The sequence below is a fragment of the Sus scrofa genome, chromosome 11, assembly GCF_000003025.6.
Source record: "Sus scrofa isolate TJ Tabasco breed Duroc chromosome 11, Sscrofa11.1, whole genome shotgun sequence".
Classification (NCBI taxonomy): Eukaryota; Metazoa; Chordata; class Mammalia; order Artiodactyla; family Suidae; genus Sus; species Sus scrofa.
The window spans coordinates 23,546,080-23,568,690 of NC_010453.5; the positions used below are offsets into that span (position 1 = coordinate 23,546,080).

The 22,611-nt window shown below is 39.8% G+C and overlaps 1 protein-coding gene across 10 annotated transcripts in view; it reads left to right on the forward strand.

Moving 5' to 3' along the window:
• ENOX1 (ecto-NOX disulfide-thiol exchanger 1) overlaps window positions 1-22,611 on the forward strand; it is a 660,000-nt gene that overhangs the window by 311,316 nt on the left and 326,073 nt on the right. For 7 of the 10 annotated variants that reach the window (XM_021065349.1, XM_021065348.1, XM_021065354.1 and 4 more), the window contains one exon: window positions 19,453-19,596. The gene's annotated coding sequence lies outside the window, so the exon portion shown is untranslated. Of the gene's footprint in view, window positions 1-19,450; window positions 19,597-22,611 lie in introns of those variants that run through there. The other 3 variants (XM_021065350.1, XM_021065356.1, XM_021065355.1) reach the window with 2 other exon arrangements.

Consider the following 22,611-nt stretch of genomic DNA (forward strand, 5'->3'; position numbering starts at 1 on the left):
CTCTGGCTCCCATCCATTCATTTTTTTTTTTTTTTTTTTGAGGGCTACACCCAGAGTATGTGGAGGTTCCCAGGCTAGAGGTCAAATCGGAGCTATAGCTACCGGTCTCTGCCACGGTCCCCGCAATGCTGGATCTGAGCCACATCTGCAACCTACACCACAGCTCCTGGCAATGCTGGATCCTTAACCCACTGAGCAGGGCCAGGGATCGAACCCACAACCTCATGGTTCCTAGTTGGGTTTGTTAACCACTGAGCCACGAACTCCCCATTCATTTTTTTTCTGACCAGTAAGCATTGACTACTTATTCTTAAGGCCTCAGGAAAAAAAGTTATTTCTTTTTTATTTTTTTGTCTTTTTTCCATTTTCTTGGGCTGCTCCCACGGCATATGGAGGTTCCCAGGCTAGGGGTCGAATTGGAGCTGTAGCCGCCGGCCTAAGCCAGAGCCACAGCAACTCAAGATCTGAGCCGTGTCTGCAACCTACACCACAGCTCACAGCAAGGCCGGATCCTTCACCCACTGAGCAAGGCCAGGAATTGAACCCGCAACCTCATGGTTCCTAGTTGGATTCGTTATCCACTGATCCACGATGGGAACTCCAAAAGTTATTTCTTTGAGAAATCTTTTATGACCTTTCCCTCTATTCCCAATCTAGCATGTTCTTCAATCTTTATCCTAGCACTTGGCACAAAGGATAATTTCTATTCCTTCTACTGTGTCTTCCCAACTCTACTGAAAATTCCAAGATGGCAGGAACTGTATCCCATCCATCGTTACATCTCTGGCAAACCAGCACAGCGCTTGCTTGACACATCTTAGATACTTGACTGATGTTTGTTAGAAAACTGGATAGGTGGCTGGATGACTAGATGGATACATGGCTGGGTGGCTGGATGAATGGAAGACTCTAACGCTCAGAAGAAAAGGGTCGACGGTGACTCATGTCAAGTTCTTACTCATGGCAATTTGAGCCAGGAAATCTGGACCTCTTTGGTTCTTAGATTCTTAGTTTGATTGACTGATTTTATTAACTGTCATGCAAAAAAGCAAGTGATAGGCAGCCTGTAAAATATGAACATCGAAATATGAAAATTGATAACATCACAGTTATTTCCTGGGCCAAAAATGGGAAAACACATCAGTTTTGGAAGCTCTCTAAAAAGTGTATTTTTAACATTTAACTTTTTCTGTAAATGGTTTTCTCTATGATGTAGTATGTTCGACATCTCTAGAACAGTGCTGGCAAGCCTTTCAGTCAATTATATGCTCATTGGCAGAGTCTTCCAAAATATTGTGGTAAACTTGGGAGCTGTATGCCATTCAGCAGCTCACATGACATTTCCATGTCAGTATGTTGCTTTTCTGTTGCATTTGGTTCACTCATCACTTGAGCGCTTTTTGCCAGCTTTTGTTCTCGGGATGGAGTAGGCTTGAATTGGGGGATGAAAATAGGCAAAATGGTCTGAGTGCCCCACACAGCTGGTATAGTCACAACGGTATAGTCCAGTCCCAGAGAAAGCAAGTTAGAATTCACTCTCTGGGCTCTTTCATTCCATAGGGATTTGTGTGTAACTGTTTGCCATGGTTTAATTCCAAATAGCCATCTTTAGACCTCTAGAAATAGAAAACCACAGCCTGATCTTATAAAAATATAAAGCAATAAATCAATAAATCACCCCCCCACACACACACACGGCTAAGCTTTACACTAGGCTGTTGGCATGGTCACTCCTGAGAAGGAAATTTCTGGGGATCTCTTAGATCTCTTAGAACACACCTGCAAGATTAGTATAGTTTGAAGCCAAGCAGCTGCTGGTGACAGTTTTTTTCCCCTAAAAGGAGATGAAATAATTCAGACCAGTGATCTGACATTTCCCAAGTCCCTGTAGAAGAACAAATAAGAATCAGCGAAGTGGCATCTTGCTTGATGCTTTATTTTGGAAATTTGAGAATTTCTTTAGCAAGCCACCCCCCCACCCCCCGCCACGAGCACCCCTTGACCTAATTTAGTAAGTTCTAGCTGAAAGGTCTCTCTCCCAGAGCATGGTTCAGAAGTGGCATGTTGTTTTCTTAGAGATTTTTTTTTTTTTTCCTTTTAAGTCCCTGGAAAAATTCAGGTCAATCTGATATGTTTGCGTTGAAGTAAACTGACATCTGGATTTCAATCCTAATGGAGCGAAGAGTCAATACAAATACAACTGCACAAACTCCATCGTGTGTACAATAATCATAAACTAAGCCCTTCTGAATGAAATTGCTGTCGGAAAATGTGTCCGCTTACCAAACACTAAGCGCATTCCTCAAGCAGATCTCAATAAAAATTAAAATGGGTTTGCGTTTAGAGAAGCTGGTCGTATCCACGTCACTTGAAAAGGCCTTCATGAAAGAGACAACACATTAAGGAATGTTGCTTTGAAAAACATGCACCCAACGGATAGAGAACCTGAACCTCCCTCCACGAATAAATGCCTCAGCTCTAATTCATGTTTCATCCAATACATATAACTTACTAAGCTATTGGTTGCACTGGGCTCTTCAGGGAGCTGAATATGTGGCATAATTGTACAGCAAGTTGAATATTCAGGAATATAAATAAACTCTACCCTTATACTTGTATGGCATTAATAATTTTTTTTTTTAAAATCACAGTGTGGACATGACTGCATGTCCTATTTTTCTGCCTCCCTGAAGGAATAGAAGTAATAGCATCAGCACCAGCAACGCTATTTAATGTTTTCTATGTCCCAGGCCCTTTTTTCATAGTAACACATTTAATTTTCTCAGTAACCCAACAAGCATGTAAGGCATGATTATTTCCCAGTTTACAAATGAGCCAGAAAGAGGGTACGTAACTTGCTCAGGGCCACACAGCCTGTAAGTCTGGTGCAGATGCAGAATTTGAACCCAGGCAGACTGGTTCCAGAGTTTATACTCTGAATAACTCTACTGTTCTGCCTGTCACCTCTGTAGGCGCATCTGATTTATGGCCCAGTGTTGGAGTTCACAGTGTAGGGAAATGCTCTGTCAGAGCCCTTAGGCACTGTCCCCAAGGGGGAGAAGGGGACTGGATTGTGTGCATTAACCATAGCTGTTGCTGGCATCTTAGTGTCGGAGAATCTGCGACGGGCTTTTCCCTTGGTTTGCTGCTTTGCACTGTACGCTAAAATTACAAAGTTGTTCTTCATGTACCAAATTTGTAACCTACTTAATATATGTCAGATTCTCTTCCAAAAGATGGGATACAGTGGTACATGAGACATGGAACTCAGTCTCACGGAAAGCTACGTAGAAGGACTGCACACTAATTATGATGCTGGTAACAGCCATTGCCACATGTGAATGCCTCAGAAGTGGCAGGGCAGACAGGCAGGATGACAACATGCTGTTCTTTCCTGGTTCCCGAAGGCTTGTGCAATTCACATGCCATGATCTAGAGATTCTTTTAAGCTCTGATTTCATTCATAGGAAAGCTTCTATAATATCTAGAGATTGTTTACGTTTTTGGTTGTTATTTCATTGCAAAGACATTTTGGTGGCTTCCCTATACTCGGTAGATAATAGATGTAGATATTATGTGTGTGTGTACACACACACACACACACACACACACACACACACACACACACTTTCCATAAAGACTTCCAACAGTGATCTGAGGTCTATTACTACTTGTCAACTTTTCCAAGCCCTAATTTTTGCTAAAAGGGAATATTACATGTAGGACTTGCCAACCCTGAGAACATACGTCTGGAAACTTAGCAGCAGCTGGAAAATTCTCATTCAGGAAGGAGTAAAAAAGAAAGCTTACATTTTTTTTTTCTTTAGGGAAAGCAAGCCAGCATTCATTTTTAAAGCTCCTACAAGATGGGAAGTATTTAAAGTCTGCTGTTGAATTTCAGATGTTTGCCTAGATCAAATGACATTGGAAAAACTCTTTATTTGAAGTGTTTAAATATGGAGCAAAGGAAATTTGAAGATGAATGAGAATACCATCCACAGACTCTACAATCTTTCTTATTTTGACATTTGTCTCTTTTTAAGGTTTTCCACTTCATTTTTACTTTTTCCAAATCCATATCACAGAGTAGTTTATTATATCTGGAAAATTCAAATTCATGCCACATCAGATGCCTCTCAGATTTCAAGTGACATAAATTCTGTGGTGTCCTCCTGTGCCTAAAGTCATTTAAGCTTTATCATGTTCGATGGTGGTTGTATTGTCACCTAGAAATGAAAGTTGGGAATGTGGTTCACAGACCCCGATGCTGATGGACAGTTTGTTATCTCACTTATTGGAAATCACCGTGGGAATAAATGAGGACTCGGGATATTTCCAGATGGCTCCAATTTAAGCAGTCTTCCATTGATGTATTAGTGAGCTGGGGACAAGTGTGCCCCCTTCTCTCATAACGTTTCAGATACCATCATGGAGAGTCATGAAGGACAGGCATTTACACACCTCATGTTTTTCATAGATATTTTAACCACAGTTGTTTGTTCCATCAACACCCAACATTCATGAAGTTGGCTGTTTTTGTCCTGTCTTTTAAAACGTTTCTGCAATGTGGCTTGTCACAGGATTTGTAGAAGATGTTTCTATTTGAGACCTTAAAATGTATTATTTTAATTTCTGAAATACCAACAAGACCTTATTTAAATGCTGACGGCTCCGCTATGAAGCATCGTCTAGTGGGATGATTTACAGGTAGTTTTTTTTAATGCTCATAAATATTTCACATTCAAAATGTTAAATATTTTAAAACTATTTTTATCAATAAAATGCATATATATTTTTTTAATTGAAAAATACAGAAGAGACTTGTGGCTGCCTGATGGGAGGGGGAGGGAGTGGGAGGGGTCGGGAGCTTGGGCTTATCAGACACAACTTAGAATAGATTTACAAGGAGATCCTGCTGAATAGCATTGAGAACTATGTCTAGATACTCATGTTGCAACAGAAGAAAGGGTGGGGGAAAAATGTAATTGCAATGTATACATGTAAGGATAACCTGACCCCCTTGCTGTACAGTGGGAAAAAAAAAATTAAAAAAAATTAAAAAAAAAGAAAGAAAAATACAGTAGGCTTATAGTGAAAAGCTGTTATCCTGGACCTCACCCCCAATCTTACTGTACAGAGATAAGCATATAATACTTTTGTATATTTCAATATTTATACTTTTGTCTTAGTGGCACTAAATAAATGTATGATACTGGCTGAGTCGTGTGTGTGTGTGTGTGTGTGTGTGTGTATAATCACCATTTGTTGATTTGTGACATTTAGGTATTATTAATATGTTGACTTACTCTTATGATAGCTTATTTGCTTATTTGTGCTGCTACTGTCCCATTCCCAATATACTACCATTTTTAGTTCTTTTCATGTTCCTATATATTTTTAAATAATATACTATAGGCAGTGTCTAATCACTTCTTACTTTCTAAGATGAGATTATTATCCTCTCTATAACTTCCTCTCCCTTTCATACCTTCCAGTTTTTCTCACTTGTGCTTTTGAGTTTACATGATTAAGGTTGACATCATTTATACTGTAGTTTGAACCATCTTAAGACTTTAGTGTTTTGTCTGCAGGTTGTCTGCTGAAAAAAACACTGCTAAAGGTTAAAAAACTCAATAAAAGGAGTTCCCTGGTGGTCTAGTGGTTAGGACTTGGTGCTTTCACTACTATGGTGTGGGGTCAATCCCAGGTCGGAGAACTGAGATCCCATATCAAACCACTGCACACTGTGGCTAAAATTAAAAAAAAAAAAAACTCAATAAAAAATAGGAGTATGAGTATTGAGTAAGCATTACTCACTGCTAATTGGAGTGGTATACTATGATCACATTGCCTTATTTTCTGTAGTCTTTTGTTTTTCCTAGAGTTTCTAATCCTTTTTATTTTTCCTTGTATAATCTGTTTTATGACATCCTTACGTACTTTCAACTTCTTAGGTGGTAGAATGAAATCTTTGCAAGTATACTTCCCTAGATACTTGCCGCTGTACCAAGATACTTCCCTAGATAACTTGCTGCTGTACCAAGCTGGAGCAACTGCTGTCTAGGCATCTTGTTTTGCATGATCTTCTTGGATCCTGCCTTTATCTTTCTCACTTTAATCCCATGTATTGCTGAAGCCTACCCCTGGGATCTTCCTAAAAATGGTATTTAAAAGGTAAATAATCTGAATTTCTGCATATCCGAAAATGACTCAATTAATGTTTTGGCTAGATTGAGATTATAGGTTAATAATTTGCCTTGAGAACTTGAAATACATTGCCCTATTTTTTAGCCACTAGTATTGCTGATAAAAAAATCTGATTCTTGCTTCTTTTTTCCCCCTCAATTTTTAGAAACTGATTTTTAGAATCTCTTACTAAAACATTTCTGATTGTGGTTCTTTTCTTGATTGTCCCTTTTGATGGGCTTCTTGCTGAGCCCTTTCATTTTGAAGACGTGTGGCCTTTAGTTGTGGGAATTTCTTTGAAATTATGTCTTTGATTATTCTCTTTCCTCTGCTTGTCTTTAGAATTCCCTTTAGAATTTGTAGCGGTTGAGCCTTCTGGTTAGTTTCTATACATCTTTTCTCTTAGGCTCTCTCTCTCTCTCTCTCTCTCTCTTTTTTTTTTTTTTTTTTTTGCTTAATTTTTGGGTGACTTACTCAAAGTTGTTTTCTTACCTTATATTGATTTTTTAAAAATTTTAACAATTGCCCTTTAAATTTTCTAATACCACTCCTAATTCTCTGAGTGTTTCTTTTAAAAATAAAGTGGCATTCATGATTTCAGAATTTTTAAATTCCTCTTCTATTCCTCAAATTATTTAGGTTTTCTGAAGGATTGTTTCTGTTTAGTTGGTTTTTGCTTATTGCAGGTATTTTCCTTTATCGTTCCAACTTTCCTCAAATGTCTGTCCATACTTGTTACCCAAATGTGCCTACGAATGAAAATTTGACTGGGAACTCTGTATTGTCCAAGATTGTTGCCCATCGCTGTGCTTTTTCTAGGGTGTTTGTTGGAAATCTGACCGTCTCCCTGCACGGTTCTCCAAGATTCCATACTCTCTTGATCATCCTTCCTTCTTCCATTCATTCAGGTTATAACTTCATCAGCTTTCTGATCAACTCTGTCATCTGGAATTTTGCTATAATGTTTCATCCATTCCTATTTCCTTTGATTTTGTAGATTTTGTGACTACTTGGCTTCTTGACTTTTATTTAATGGGAACCTGGGATAAATCGATGTGATCAGTGTGCCATCTTGAGCTGGAAACATCTAGAACCAGTATAAATCTCTTATCTTTTAACAGCTGGTAGAGGAGCTAAAATATAAAATAATTTGGTATTGCCTCACCAAAAAGTAGCTCTAAGTTTCTTTCATTTATTTCCTTCAGAGAATCAGCATTATCTCTATGACTTTTGAGGTAAGAGTGGTTATGAAGTCAACTTTGTTATCTTATGATACCTTATGTCTTCTTGGAAGTAGTTGTTACAGATATTACTAATAGGTACAATGTTACAAATCAATTATAATGTTTCTAATAAATCACTCTGGTTTATCCAGTTTCTATGTATGTAAGTATAAATCCAAACTAATTTAGACTGTGTTTCAGGGAAAGAAGTATATGTTCAATTGTGAATATAAACACAAGGAGCACAGACTTCCAGTGAATCCAAACATAAATATGCAGAATTGATGTAATAGGTGGGTTTTTTTTCAATTAAAAAAGCCTTTATTTTTGAAGTAATTTTAAGTTTACCAAAAGAGTTACAAAAAAATAGAGTTCCTCTATACTTTTTACCGAGCTTCCCCTGAAAATACCTATGATATCTGTGTATCAAAATGAATAAATTAACTTTGGCAAAATACAATTCACTATACTCCATATTTTACACACACTTTACCGGATTTTCAAATCCATCCTTCTTCTATGCCATGATCCAATATAGGATATACTGGGGATACTTTCCCCTTAGTTTCATCCAATCTATGACAGTTTCAATTTTTCCTTGTCTTTCATGACCTTGACAGTTCTGAAGAATACTAGTCAGATATTTTATAGAATATTCTTCACATTTTTTTTTTCCTGATGTTTTGTAATGGTTAGATGAGGGGGTTTGGATTCCAGGGAAGACTGCCACAGAGGTGAAGTCCCCTCCTCATCACGTGAAAGGTGTATGAAATCAGCATGACTTTTATCAGAACAGTGCCCTTGGCTCACTTGATTAAGGTGGTAGCTACCCGGTTTCTTTACAGTTACCATTTTCTCTGTTCTGATTACATCTGTTTCCAGCAAATCACTAGGTCTAGCACATAGTCAGGGGAAGAGAAATTATTGCATCTCCCGGATAGGAAAGTATCAAAGAATTTTGGATATATGTTAAAACTACCACATTAATTAATAAATATTTTAGGGGCTACATTGAAAGCTTCCCTCGTTAAAGCTTTGCCAATGAGTTTTAGTATTCATCATTAGATCTTACCTGCAGCAGTTCCTACTGGGTTTTCTAATTATTTTCTGATTCCCTCCTTTCCGTTACACTTCCTACTTAGAATTCTGTAAGGAAGACTTGTCTCTTCTCTCCCGCTTATTTGTTTATTTAGTCAATCATTTATTTTTAGGATTATGAATTCCTGCTTTTTAATTTATTCTTTAGGTTATATGTTCTGGCACTATCATTTGTTTTGTTTCTCAAATTGTTCCAGTTTTGCCCATTGGGAGCTCTTTCAGGTTGGCATCTGTGCTTTTTGACATGCCCAATATTAGTATTTTTTCATTATCATCATTTTTAATGCCCCCATGCTTCCCCACACTATATAAGGTGCTTCAAACTGATCCATGATACATGTTTAAACTAGCCCACAGAAGGACAGATCAATAATCCCATAAATATTTACTTAATGTTAAATGACTATGCTAGTTGCTGTAGGGAGCAATGAGGTTTAAGATATAATTTCTGCCTGTAAGAATTCTATAATCTATTTTCAGAGATAAAACAAACTAATGAAAGATAATGGAAAATACAAGGCAGCACAAGATTAAATTAGTAAGGCTGTAAAGCTCACAGCAGAGCACAAATTAGCTGAATATATCAAGAAAGAAAACCCAGAGAGATGGATATAGTTTGGTCAAGTGAAGTAGAAAGAAAAAAAAAATAAGTGAAAGTGTTGTTATTACAGGGTTTGAGAAGTACAGGTAATATCATCTTAGATGAAGTTGATAGCTATCTTGGTTAGTAAGATAAAAATCAACTAAAACTGATATAAGAAGAAATAGAAAATAGGGATAGCTCTATATTTGTTAAATTAATCAAATTTCCACCACACCCAAAAAACCCCTCCAGATTCAGGTGATACTACTAGTGAATTCCTTCAAATATTTGAGGAAGAAATAATATTAACCTCAAGTAAAGAAAGAAAATAGAGTTAGAACACTTCCTAAGTCACCTTCTGAGATCTATATTGCTTTAATACCAAGTCCTGATAAGGACACTGTTAAAGAAAATCTATTATGACCATAGACCAAAAACAAAAAAAATTTAACCCACAGTTAGGAATAGAATGCAGTGGTGTATTAAAAGAGTGACATGGAGTTCCCGTCATGGCACAGCGGTTAACGAATCCGACTAGGAACCATGAGGTTGTGGGTTCGATCCCTGCCCCTGCTCAGTGGGTTAACGATCCGGCGTTGCCGTGAGCTGTGGTGTAGGTTGCAGACGCGGCTCGGATCCCGCGTTGCTGTGGCTCTGGCGTAGGCCAGTGGCTACACCTCTGATTCGACCCCTAACCTGGGAACCTCCATATGCCACGGGAGTGGCCCCCAAAAATAGCAAAAAGACAAAAAAAATTTTTTTTAAATTAAAAAAAATAAAAAAATAAAAGAGTGACATATCATGACCAAATTGAATTTATTCCAGATATGCAGGTATGTTTTAACATTTAAAAATTAGTGCATGTTAATGAAATCAAGGCTAAAAATCGTATAATCTTAATAGACCCAGGAACAGCATTTGACAAAATTCAGCATTCATTCAAGTTAAAAACTCTCATAAAAGAAGATATAGAGGGAATATATTTCAACATAATAAAGGCTACTTATGACAGACTCATGGATAACATCATGTTCAGTGGTGAAAACCTGAAAGCCTTTTCTCTATTCAGGAACAAGACAAGGACGCTCACTCTTACCATTGCTCTTTGACATAATATTGGAAGTCCTAGCCACAACGGTCAAACAAGAAAAATAAATAAAATGCATCCAAATTGGAAGGGAAGAAGTTAAACTGTCACTCTTTTCAGATGACAGTATACTTTAGATAGAAAACCCTAAAGTCTTTATATAGAAAACCCTAAATGATTTCAGCAAAGTTGCAGGATACAAAATTAATAATACAGAAATATGTTACTTTCCCATACACCAGTAATGAACTATCAGAAAGAGAATGTAAAAAAAGCAAGCCTGTTGAAATTTGCATCAAAAAGAATAAAATACATGGGAATAAACTTAACCAAGAGATGAAAACCTATAAACTATACAAATACTGATGAAGGAAAATGAAGATGATACAAAGAAATGGAAAAGACAGTCCATGTTTTGGATTGGAAGAATTAATATTGTTAAAATGGTCACACTACCCAAAGCAATCTATAGATTTCATGTAATCTCCATGGAATTTTTCACAGAACTACAAGTAATAATTCTAAAATTTACTTGGAACCACTAAAGACCTCAAATTGCCAAAGCAATCTTGAGGGAAAAGAACAAAGCTGGAGCTATCACACTCACAGACTTTACAAAGCTACAGCAAATCAAAAAAAGCGTGACACTGGCACAAAAACAGACTCTTAGATCAATGGAACAGAATGGAGAGCTCAGAAATAAACGCATGCACCTGTGGCCAATTCACCTATGACAAAGGAGGCGAGAATATACAATGGAGAAAAGACAGTCTCTTCAATAAGTGGTGCTGAGAAAACTGGACAGCTACATGTAAAATAATGAGAGTAGAACATTCTCCATACACCATATACAAAAATAAATCAAAATGGACTAAAGACCTAAATATAAAAGCAGTGATGACACCGAAACTTGGTAAGAACATGGGGATAACAGAGTATCATTCAGTGCTGGCAAGTATGTAAAACAGTACAGCCATTTTTGGAAAACTGGTGGTTCCGTAGAACTTAAACATGTACCCGCCCTGTGCCCCAGCAGTCTCACACCTAGCTATTTACTTGTGCGAAACGAAAGCATATATTCACAAAAATCCTTATATCAGAATGTTTGTAAGAACTTTGTTTATAAAGGCTGGAAACTGGATCAACCTATCAACAGGAGAATGGTTAATAAATTATGGCATTTTCATATGATGGGAGACCATGAAGTGGAATAATACTCATCTATATGATTATTATTCATATAGTAATGCTCGTGATTAACTAAATAGATTTCAAACAAGAATGAGTCACAATCATTATGTTGAGCAAAGGAAGCCAGACAAAAAAGAACATATACTGTATGATTCTATGTAGATGACATTTAAGTGTAGGCAAAGCCATCGAAGGTGATAGAAATCAGAACTCCCCTCTTGGGAGGACTTGACTCAAAGCGATATCCCAGTTGAAAAAAAAAATTAAAAGCATAATCTTTGATAGTCTATGTTGACCTTTAGGAAAAGATTTATCAACTTGGGTTCTCAACATTCATAAATGTAGAAAGGGATGTGGCTGTTCTCCAGTGTTGTTTTTTTTTTAAATTGTTCACTATCATTTGTCTTCTCCTGGGTGTGCAGACACACACCAGCTCCCCCTTGAATGTCCACGTTCCATCAGTGTTCTAACAATTTTTCCTCCAAACCCAACTTCAAAAGTCTGATCATCTTTGACTGCTTCTTTTCTTTCATCATGAATTCCGTCTGCCCAGTGGAATTTCTTCTCTTCTCTGCTTTGCTTTTCCATCTAGCCTTTCCTTTATATTGTCACGACTATCTCTCTAGTCCACTCTCATCTCTTAATGATGGTCCTCTCCCTTTTTTCTCCCCCTTATCCTGAACACTGATGCCACATTCATCTTCAGAAACACACACCTGGCCACAGTCCATCTGAAACAAAAACACTTCCAGCAACGCTATGCTGGTCCACAAAATTTCAATTTTGTAATTCTGCAATTCACACTCCAGTCTTATTCTCCAGCTCCATAAAATCTCCACTCCAGTCTCCAAATGTGTCACAGTTTGCCTCATCCCTATGTCTTTGTTCAGTGGTAAAAGGGTGTATGTGTTATCTTAAAATTTTCCCTTATTTGTACCTCTTCTTTTTATGACCACACCCATGGCATATGGAAGCTTCTGGGCCAGGGATCAAATCCAAGCCACAGCTGCAACTTACTCCACAGCTGTGGCTACTCTGGATCCTTTAACCCATTGCACCAGGCTGGGAATGGAACCCACACCTCCATAGCAATCCAAGCTGCTATAGATGGATTCTTAATCCACCGTGCCATAGCGGGAGCTCCTTATTGTACCTCTTTTGAAGGTACTTGGACTTGCAGACAGTAAGAATTTTACCTGGGGATCGTCCCTTTGTTTTTTGTCTCATTTTTGGTTTTGGTTTTTGTTTATTTTTGGTTACATGAAGACACTGGTGCTAAAGCTTTACCACGTACTTGTTTATTTTACAGATATGTAATGAGCACCTGCTTTATACCAGCCATAGCACTGGGAGTTGTCAATTTGGTTGCAGCCATGGTGAACATGGCGCCTGCCTTGACAGATTTTGATGGCTCTAATTAGAGAGGAATTTAAAAAGTAATTATAATTTGGTGTGATAAGTGCTGTGGAGGAGTAGGAGTCTTATATTTATGCATTGCCACTCAACAAATCACCCTGAACCTTATCAGGTTCCCCAGAGAAACAGGGTGTGTTTGTGTGTGTCTGTGTACAACTATATAGATATATATCCTTACTTATTATTTGTAGAGAGATTTATTTTAAGAAATTAGCTCATGTGATTATGGAAGCTGGCAAGTCCAAAATCTGTAGGACAGGCCGAAGATCCAGGGAGGAGTTCTATTTCAGCTCAAGTCCAAAGACAGTCTGTAAGCCTAGTGCCCGTTTCTTAGGAAACCTCAACTTGTTTTCTTCTAAGGCCCTCAACTGATTGGGGGAGACCCACCAAGGTTATGGAGGCTAATCTGCTCCACTCAGTGTCTAGTGATTTTAAATTAACTTTTATCTTTAAAAAAATACTTTCACCACAGCATCTAGACTTGTGTTTGGCCAAGTATCTGGGTACGGTGGCCTAGCTAAATTGGCACATAATATTAACCATCACAGTTAGAAATCTGAGCATGGCTAAGTGGCCAGGGTGGGGGAGTCCTCCAGCTCTTGGTCTCTTATAAGACTTGAGTCGAGATGTTGGCCAGGCTCACAGCCATCCCAGTGGAGGCCAGATCTGTAGTCCCCTCTGCTCAACTGGAGCAGAAGCCACATTCAAGCTCACTCAGTGATTGTTGGCCGGGTTCAGCTCCTCACAGCACAGCTGGATGGTCTGAGGGCCTCAGTTCCTTGCCAGATGGGCTTCTCCATAGAGGAGTTCCCACTATGGCAGCTGGCATCATTAGAGGCAGCAGACAAGAGAGAGGTTACTTCTTGTGTCTTCCAACGCCATCTCTGTTCACTAGAAGACCCTAGGTCTAGCCCCACTCAAGGTGGAAGAGGAGAGGGGATTACACAAGGGTGTGAATCCCAGTACAGAGTCAATCAAGAGGCTCCGTGGATGATCCTTTGTGGTTTGAAATATTTTACCTCCATGACGAGAAGCTAGAGAAAGGATGGAATATTGTTGTGGCCCAGGATGTTTCACGTAAAAGGTGAGGCTTCCATGTGTCACACTGCATGGGTTCACACACCTAGAGAAGCAGACACAGCAGTAGTTCTTAATAAGTGATGTACGTATGAATCACCTGTGGAGCACTTTAAACATGCATATGGTGGAGTTCCTGCTGTGGTATAGTGGGTTAAGAACCTGACTGCTGGAGTTTCTTTCATGGCTCAGTGGTTAACGAATCTGACTAGCATCCATGAGGACACAGGTTCAATCCCTGGCCTCGCTCAGTGGGTTAAGGAGCCAACGTTGCCATGAGCTGTGGTGTAGGTCACAGACACAGCTCAGATCCTACGTGGCTGTGGCTGTGGTGTAGGCTGGCAGCTACAGCTCCGATTGGACCCCTAGCCTGGGAACCTCCATGTGCTGTGGGTATGGCCCTAAAAAGTGAAAAAAAAAAATCTGCCTTCAGAGGCTTGGGTCACTGTGAAGGTGTGGGCTCAATCCCCAGCCTGACGCAGTGGGTTAAAAGATCTGGTGTTGCTGCAGCTATGACATGGGTCACAGCTGCAGCTCGGATTCAGTCCCTGGCCCAGGAACTTTCCTTCATTTGCCATGGGTGCGACCATCAATAGAAAATTCATGTGGTGAGGACTTTGCTCTGGTGATTCGTTTGTTTAGCCTGAGTAATTATAATGAATCCCTAGTTGAGATTCACTATAATACAATGAGAAAATTATTTCTATTCAATAGAAGAATTTGGGTCAGAAGTCATCTGTTTTAAGGTTAAAGAAGATGATGGGAACAGGTATTCCTATTAAGGCGTGTAGATCCGATCCTTGAGAAAATAGGGAACCCTTGTGAGTTCTTGAGGGGTGGATTGTATAATCAGTTATATGTAAAACTTTATTTCATTTTTGCATTCATTCGTTTATTATTCACACATTTTTTTTAATCAGCACCATGACCAGTTGGAGATGAGCCACAAGAAGGAACATCAGGAAAAAGTGTGGGGGGTCCATAAAATATGGTGTCATGAGTTGGATGAATGGAAAGGGGAGTGGATAGGATTTCATAGTTCATTGGAAGGGATAAAAAGGAATGCAAAGGAAATGATGACACCATGTCTTTTTCAAGTTCACTCTTCTCACACCGACCTCCCAGGGCTGGGACGCAGAGAGGATGTGGGAGAATTCATGTCAGTTTAGTACAATATTCTGTTCAGTACAGTATTCTCTGGGTCTGACAAGGACAAAGCCGCATGGCTCAGTAAGCCCTTGAAAAGGGGATTTTTTCTGAGGGACTGTGTTTTAAATCCACAAATGATGAGATTCCTGCCAAGCTTCTTCTGAATTAAATAAAGTCCAGAATATAGGGAACTAGGAATGTTCATTAATGTGATAAGACAGCATTTTCTACATGAGTGATACAAAATCAAATAGAGTCTTTGTTTTCATTGCTTCTAGAGAATCAAAGCCAGAATCCTTTTGTGGCTCTGGGCTTGTAACAAGGCAGCGCATCTTTTCATCGTGCTTTCCAGAAGAAAAGGGCATATAGTTTCTCTGCACAGTGACAGACGTGTTTCCTTGAACAATACCCTGTAAAGGTCACATTGGAAATTTGAGTCACAGGCCCTGGGACTTAAATTTGAGGCTAAGTTTAAAAATGGAGTGTCTAGAGCTGGCCAGGTGCCATTAAAAGCCATGGTGTCATGATGGAAGTTAATAGAAAAAATATATATGTGTATGTAGGACTGGGTCACTTTGCTGTACAGCAGAAATTGCTAGAACATTGTAAATCAACTCTAATCATATTTTTTAATTTGATGAAAAAAAACCCATGATGCCATTTTGAATTATGGTGGAATAGAACAGGATCCAGTTGGGGTATTGTACCTTTCTTGGTAGCAACACATAGATTTTCTTGTCTGTATCCTTCCCTGGCTGTGTCATTATGGTAGATAGCTACTTTCACACCAAATCCTGGAAAATCTAATTTCATGGACCTCTTATTTCCCTAATGTAGCTCATTTTCTAGCTTTTCCAAGATCACTAGAGGATTTCTGTGTAAGCATAATGATTTGTGCGTGTTCCGTTATGTTGGATCTTTTTTCTTTTTTTTTTTTCTTTGTCTTTTTGCCTTTCTACGGCCACTCCTGTGGCATATGGAGGTTCCAAGGCTAGGGGTCCAGTCGGAGCTGTAGCCGCTGTCCTTCGCCAGAGCCACAGCAACACGGGATCCGAGCCGTGTCTGCAACCTACACCACAGCTCATGGCAACGCCTGATCCTTAACCCACTGAGCAAGGCCAGGGATCGAACCCGCAACCTCATGGTTCCTAGTCGGATTCGTTAACCACTGAGCCATGACGGGAACTCCCATTATGTTGGATCTTGAATGCTGCCTTCCTCACTGAAGCCTTCCTGTTGATGCTCATCCCCAAAAGAGAGGATCTCCAGCCCCTTTAAAGCTTCAGAGCACATTTCCCTCCCTGACATCCTCATGCTCTGTGATATAACAATACAACTTCTCCTTGCTAACAGTTGACGAGGTCTTACTCGGCACCCTTGCTGTGCTGCTGCGCTTTGTATGGGTTGCCGTTCAATGTGTGTAACAACCAAGGTGGGGAGTCTATGTACCATTTCTCCATTTTGCAGATGAGGAAGCCAAGGTTAAAGAAGTACCTTGCCCAAGATCACACAGCTAATATGTGATGAAAGGGAACGCCCCCAGGCAATCTGTTTCAGACCCCACTAATCCAAGCATGTATTAGTACCACGTTTGTTTGTTTGTTTGTTTGTTTAGGGCCGTACCCATGGCATGTGGAAGTTCCCAGGCTAGGGATTGAATCAGAGCTACAGCTGCCGGCCTACACCACATCCCCAGCAGCGAGGATCCGAGCTGTGTCTGCAACCTACACCACAGCTCACAGCAAGGGTGGATCCTTAACCCACTGAGCGAGGCCAGGGATTAAACCCGCATCCTCATGGATGCCAGTTGGATTCATTACTGCTGAGCCGCAAGGGTAACTCCAGTACCACCTTCTTAAAATTTTTGACATCCTAGTTGCATCTTTCTCTAAGGGGGTAAAATGCTCAAGAGAAAAATTGCTTTTGTCAGTATTCCTGGAATTTTGTGACATATTGATGGACTCAGAAGTTAGCAGCAAATAGTGGCTGACTGAAAAGTTTGGAAATTGCCATTGAGATTTATGGGAAACGGGGTACAGGTCTAGGCAAACCACTCAAAACTTTGTTTCTAGTGGTATGTGGAAGTCAGAAAGCTGCGTGAGTTTGATTTTTTTTCAGAAGAGTTCTATTTATTTTATATTCCTGTCGTTTCGGTTATATTCTCTGGTCCAAATACTTTCATTCCCTCTTCTTTGTCAAGTTCTTCCTTCTTTTGTGCAAAGATAAACTGGCTCTGTTTGGCTCTGTTCTTTTTTCTTTTTCTTTTTTCTTTTTTTTTTTACCCCATGTAATAATCTTAGGCTTCAGTCCTGCAGAACTCTGAAAATGCTATCAGTCATGTTTCCTTGTTTCTTTATTCATGCCTTAAGCTTTTGTTGCCTAAAATAAAATAACAGTTTCAAAAAGCTACATGTGACCTTCCTGCTTTGTCCTTCTCCGGCCTTTTGGAGGAGCTTCCCAGGTGCAGCGTGGTGATGGGCTAAAAGATTCAAGGCTCATACAGAAGGCTATGGCGTTAAAAGCTGAAACTTGGAGGGTGATTCTGAAATAATTAATTGGTGATCAGTGCCCCGAAACCCCCTGGTAAGAGTAGGTGCTGGGACCGCTGGTGGAGGATAAGCCATTGGCACTGGAACGACCCCAAACATGTAGATATTTGGCTAAAAATAGGAATAGTAATCTAGGTGGAGCCCTGGGAGACCTGTCAGTCGCCCCTCAGCTGTGATGATGGACACGGCTGTGAGGGGATATAGTCACATCACTCCGAGATGTTTACAAAAGATGCCGGCACCACTCCTGATTCCATCAGAAAAGGCCTTGGGAAAAGGCGATGTTTTCTTTCACCAGAAGAGTGAAGGAACTGTGAGTGGCTTGGAGGGACCAGAGGAAGATGAGACGCTTTCCTCGCTATCTCCTTGATGTCACACAGCACCCAAACCTGCCCCACAGCACAAGGGGACCACTGAGTTTCCAAAGAGCTTTCTCTCTTTGCATAAGGGAGCAGGTGGGAGAGGAAGGGCACAGCTTAAAGCCTGGCCTCTGTGTTTCTTTGGGGCCTGACTCAAGAAGACAATATCTAATACAAGACTAAAGCAAATTAGGAGGGAAATTTTCTTGATTTAGTAAAGTGTGAATTAATTTAGTATATCCCAGCATTTACCTGTTCTTTCATCAGTTCTGCTTGTGAAAGTCTTTTTTTTTTACTCAAGTATAGTTAAGTCACAGTGTTGTGCTTCTGGTGTACAGCTAAGTGACTCAGTCTCATATATATATATGAGAATTTATGAATATATTCTTTTTCAGATTCTTTTCCATTATAGGATATTACAAGGTATTGAATATAGTTCCCAGTGCTAATTAGTAGGTTTTGTGGATTATCTGTTTTACGTATACTAGTGTGCATATATTAATCCCAAACTGCTAATTGATCTCTCTCTCCCCACTTTCCCCTTTGGTAACCACAAATTTGTTTTCTATGTCTGAGAGTCTGTGTTTTATAAATGAGTTCATTTGTAGCATATATTTTTTAGATTCCATATATAAGTGATATCATGTGTTTGTCTTTCACTGTTTGACTTCTTCGCTTAATATGATAATCTCTAGGTCCATCCATGTTGCAGCACATGGCATTATTTCATTGGTTTTTTATGGCTGAGTAATATTCCATTGTATACATGTACCACATCTTCTTTATCCATTCTTCTGTCCATGGACACTTAGGTTGCTTCCACGTCTTGGCTCTTTTAAATAATGCTTCCGTGAACATTGGGGTGCATGTATCTTTTCAAATTATGTTTTTCTCTGGATGTATGCCCGGGAGTGGGATTGCTGGATCATGTGCTAGTTCTAATTTTAGTTTTTTGAGAAACCGCCATACTGTTCTCCATAGTGGCTGCACCAAGCGAAATATTTTTCTGAATCACACAGGCCATAGCATGAAATGAAGAAAAGAACCAGCCCTGAGGCCTTTAGGGCTTTGATGTCCTGGGTTGTAAGGCTGACCTCAGGAACCTGTGCCTTAGTTTTTGAATCTGGAAAATGGGGCCCGTGTCCTCCAATTGCAGGGCCATCATTGAGATTAAAGAGCCTGTGCCCAAGCCTTATGGCTGGTAGACTCCTAGTGAAAAGTAGTCTTGCTGTCCTCAGGCTCATACCCTGAATACAGCCCAACCCTCATCTGGTTTGATAAGGGAAAATCAGAGTTCACTTTGTTATAAAATATTCCTGACCTTTAGAATTTTCTAAACACCATGCTGAAAAGTTACCTTCCCACTCAGCCACTCATGAGTAAGAAGATCCTGGGGGCCCCAAACTAGTAGCAGTTAATACTGTTATTTTAATAATAGCAGTGGGTGCTGCTGAAGCACTTTCTGCCCACAGTGGCTGGTACTGGCAGTGGTACTTTGGACATGTCCTAAGGGTGTGCGTTTTTCTCCTTCCAGAAGCATCGGGCATGTTGGAGCTACACTGTCGTCCAAGGAACTTCTTTTGTGAACAGCTTCCATTTAAAAGACTTTTGTGAATACGTTGGTTCAGTCAAGTTCCCAGAGAACACATTTGTCTTCTGATCAGCTGGAGGTTGTAAGGTTTGTGTCGATTTTTTCCATTTGTCTCGCTGAAGCTGTTATTAATTTGTGGGAATACTTTTGAAATGGGTCATAGGCATACCCTATTGCAATGGGAACTCTGAAAGTAGATTAGGCATAGATTGTAATCCTTTGATTTCATTGGGAGATGGCTGTAAATGCGAGGAAATTTGATCTGCTTCTTCTCATGCTTATTATTATATACTCTGTGGGATGTTACAAGGATCTTAGAAATAAAATATCCCCCACATTGGCTTAAAACAAATTTTACTTCCATGTTCATAAGTTATAAATGAATAGATTCAGTAAATTTATATTTAGTGTCTCCATATATCAGATTTTAAGTGCTTTCAACTAGCTAAGACCTTGTGGATAAATTGCATTTGGAAACACTGAAAATCAAAACTGAATTTGTCGATATCAACTAGTGTTAGCATTATGACATTTTTTTGAATCATAACATCTCAGTGGGCACAATGTTTTCATGTGGTTCTACCAACTGGTGCTCAGTCTACGATTTAGTATGAAGAACAGGGTAGTGGTGGTGGTCGTTTAATATGTGTGGGTTAACAGCTCAAGAAGTCACTAACAGTAGCGTTGCTTCCTTAAGGAAAGGCTTGCGAGCAATGCAAGTGTTTGATTTTGGAACTGCATGTTCTGCTGTTGAGAAAGTCCCAAGGAGACCACTTTTATTTGCAAGGACTTTGTGACGAAGACCTGCCTCCAGACTGAAATTAACCCATGCATCTTTCATAGATGGAAAAATGAACAGGAGAGCGGATAAAGCTTGGTACATTGAGTGAACAAAAACTAAATGAAGAGCAAAGGAGAAGGAACTTAGAACTTTCCTTAGAGTGACACGTCTTTTTCCACAGGCTTTTATTTCATTTGGTGGGCCATTTACTCTGTCCACGTGACAAATGTCTTCTCTCCTAATAGCCCTCTACTGTAGGTCGTTGCTCTCTTTTTCTTTTCTTTTTTTTCCTTTTCTTCCTACTGAGAAATCAGAAGTAGATTTCACTGCAGTGCGGGGCTCGATTCCAGGTTTTTCCCTGCAACCTTCATTGCTGGGTCCCATGACTGACTTACCTTGAAGGCTGAAGCGTGTGGTATGTGTTAGGGGAGAGCGTGGATGGGAAGTCATGCCTCCGTCTTTAACTCTCCAGGCCATCAGTTTGGTAAGATGTTGTGATGGGCAGAGACATAAGATTTGTAGCCATAGAAATACAAGAGTTGCTGGAAGGGACCTGAGAAGTTACCTAAATGTTCTTCCCTAGTCCAAAGGCAAGATCCAACTTGAATTGTCTGAAACCAAGGAGAATCTACTCGTTTCAGACCTTCCTACCTAGGTATCCCCTTTCCATTTAAAAGCTAATATAGGTTCTCCTTTCTTAGAAATCTTATTGTCAAGGAAGTCTAAGCAATTATGGACCTCCTGGCACGACAGTTTATTTCTTATGTCACTGAGACAGAAGGGGATGGTCAGGCTCCCCTGTGTCATCACAGACTCAAGTGTTCCATCATCCTCCCTCTCCTCAGGAGAGAGGAACCCAATTTTCTTAACCTTTCCTATGAAAATTGTACAATCCACACATTTATTTATCCTCCCAGTTTTGTTCGGAGTCTCTTAAATTCTCTACATCCCACTTAATATTGAGAATACAAGTGGGTTGTGGAAGCATTAAAAAAATCATCTCAATGTTTCTGTGGGGCCACTGTTGACATTTTGAGGGAGGTGCTTCTTTTTTCTATTAAAGTATAGTTGATTTACAGAGTTGTGTCAATTTCTGCCGTACAGCATAGTGACCCCGTCATATATGCATTCTTTTTCTCATACTATCTTCCACCATATTCTATCCCAAGAAACTGGATAAAGTTCCCTGTGCTATACAGTAGGGCCTCATTGCTTATCCATTTTAAATGTAATAGTTTGCATCTACTAACCCCAAACCCCCAGTCCATCCCACTCCCTCCCCTCCCCCTCGGCAATCACAAGCCTGTTCTCCATGTCTGTGAGTCTGTTTCTGTTTTGTATATAGGTTCATTTGTCTCATATTTTTAGATTCCAACTACAAGTGATAACATAGGGTATTTGTTTTTCTGACTTACTTCACTTAGTATGAGATTCTCTAGTAGCATTATGTTGTTGCGAATGGCTACATTATTCCATTCTTTTTTATGGCTGAGTAGTATTCCATTCTGTATATGTGTCACATCTTCCTAATCCACTTATATCTTGATGGACATTTAAGTTGTTTCCATGTCTTGGCTATTGTGAATAGTGCCGCAATGAACATAGGGATGCATTTAACTTTTGGAATTACAGTTTTGTCCTGATATATGCCCAGGAGTGGAAATTCTGGATCATATGGTATGGTAGTTCTATATTTACTTCTTTATGATGCAAGATCATCCCATGGATTTTAGAAAGGTTAGTAGCCCTGGCTTCCAGGAACTAAAGACCAGCAGCAACCCCATACCCCAGAGGATGCGATAAGCAGATTCACACCTCCTCACATGTCCATTGCAAAGGAGGACCAAGGCTGCCCAGACCACAGAGTCCTTGGTGAGAGCTGAGTAAATGGTGGGGCTGGGCTTGGACCCCCAATTTTTCACCCTGGGTGCCATTCTCTTCCTACTCTTCTACTCTGGGCTTCCATTTATTTTTCAGCTATTTAGCAACACACCAATGTATATATGTGGATGCTCTTTGGGAGAATTTCTGGTTTGGGGTTTAAAGGAGATCACTGTTGTTCGCTATGGGAACATAGATATGGAAAGATAACATCAGTGCTCAGTGCAGGAAAATAGAAGAGAGAGGACAGTTCTGAGGACTTACAGGAAAGCCAGGGCCTGGACCCCAGAGGGTGTAGTGGGGCTGATGTCACAAATATATCATCTTGGTCACTGAGAGAGGAAGGGGTAGAGCATCTGAAATCCAAGGAAAAAGGCAAGTAGCAAAGGAGTATTTTTTCCCTTGGCTTTGTACCGTGTATCCCAGTCTCAGCTCTTCTG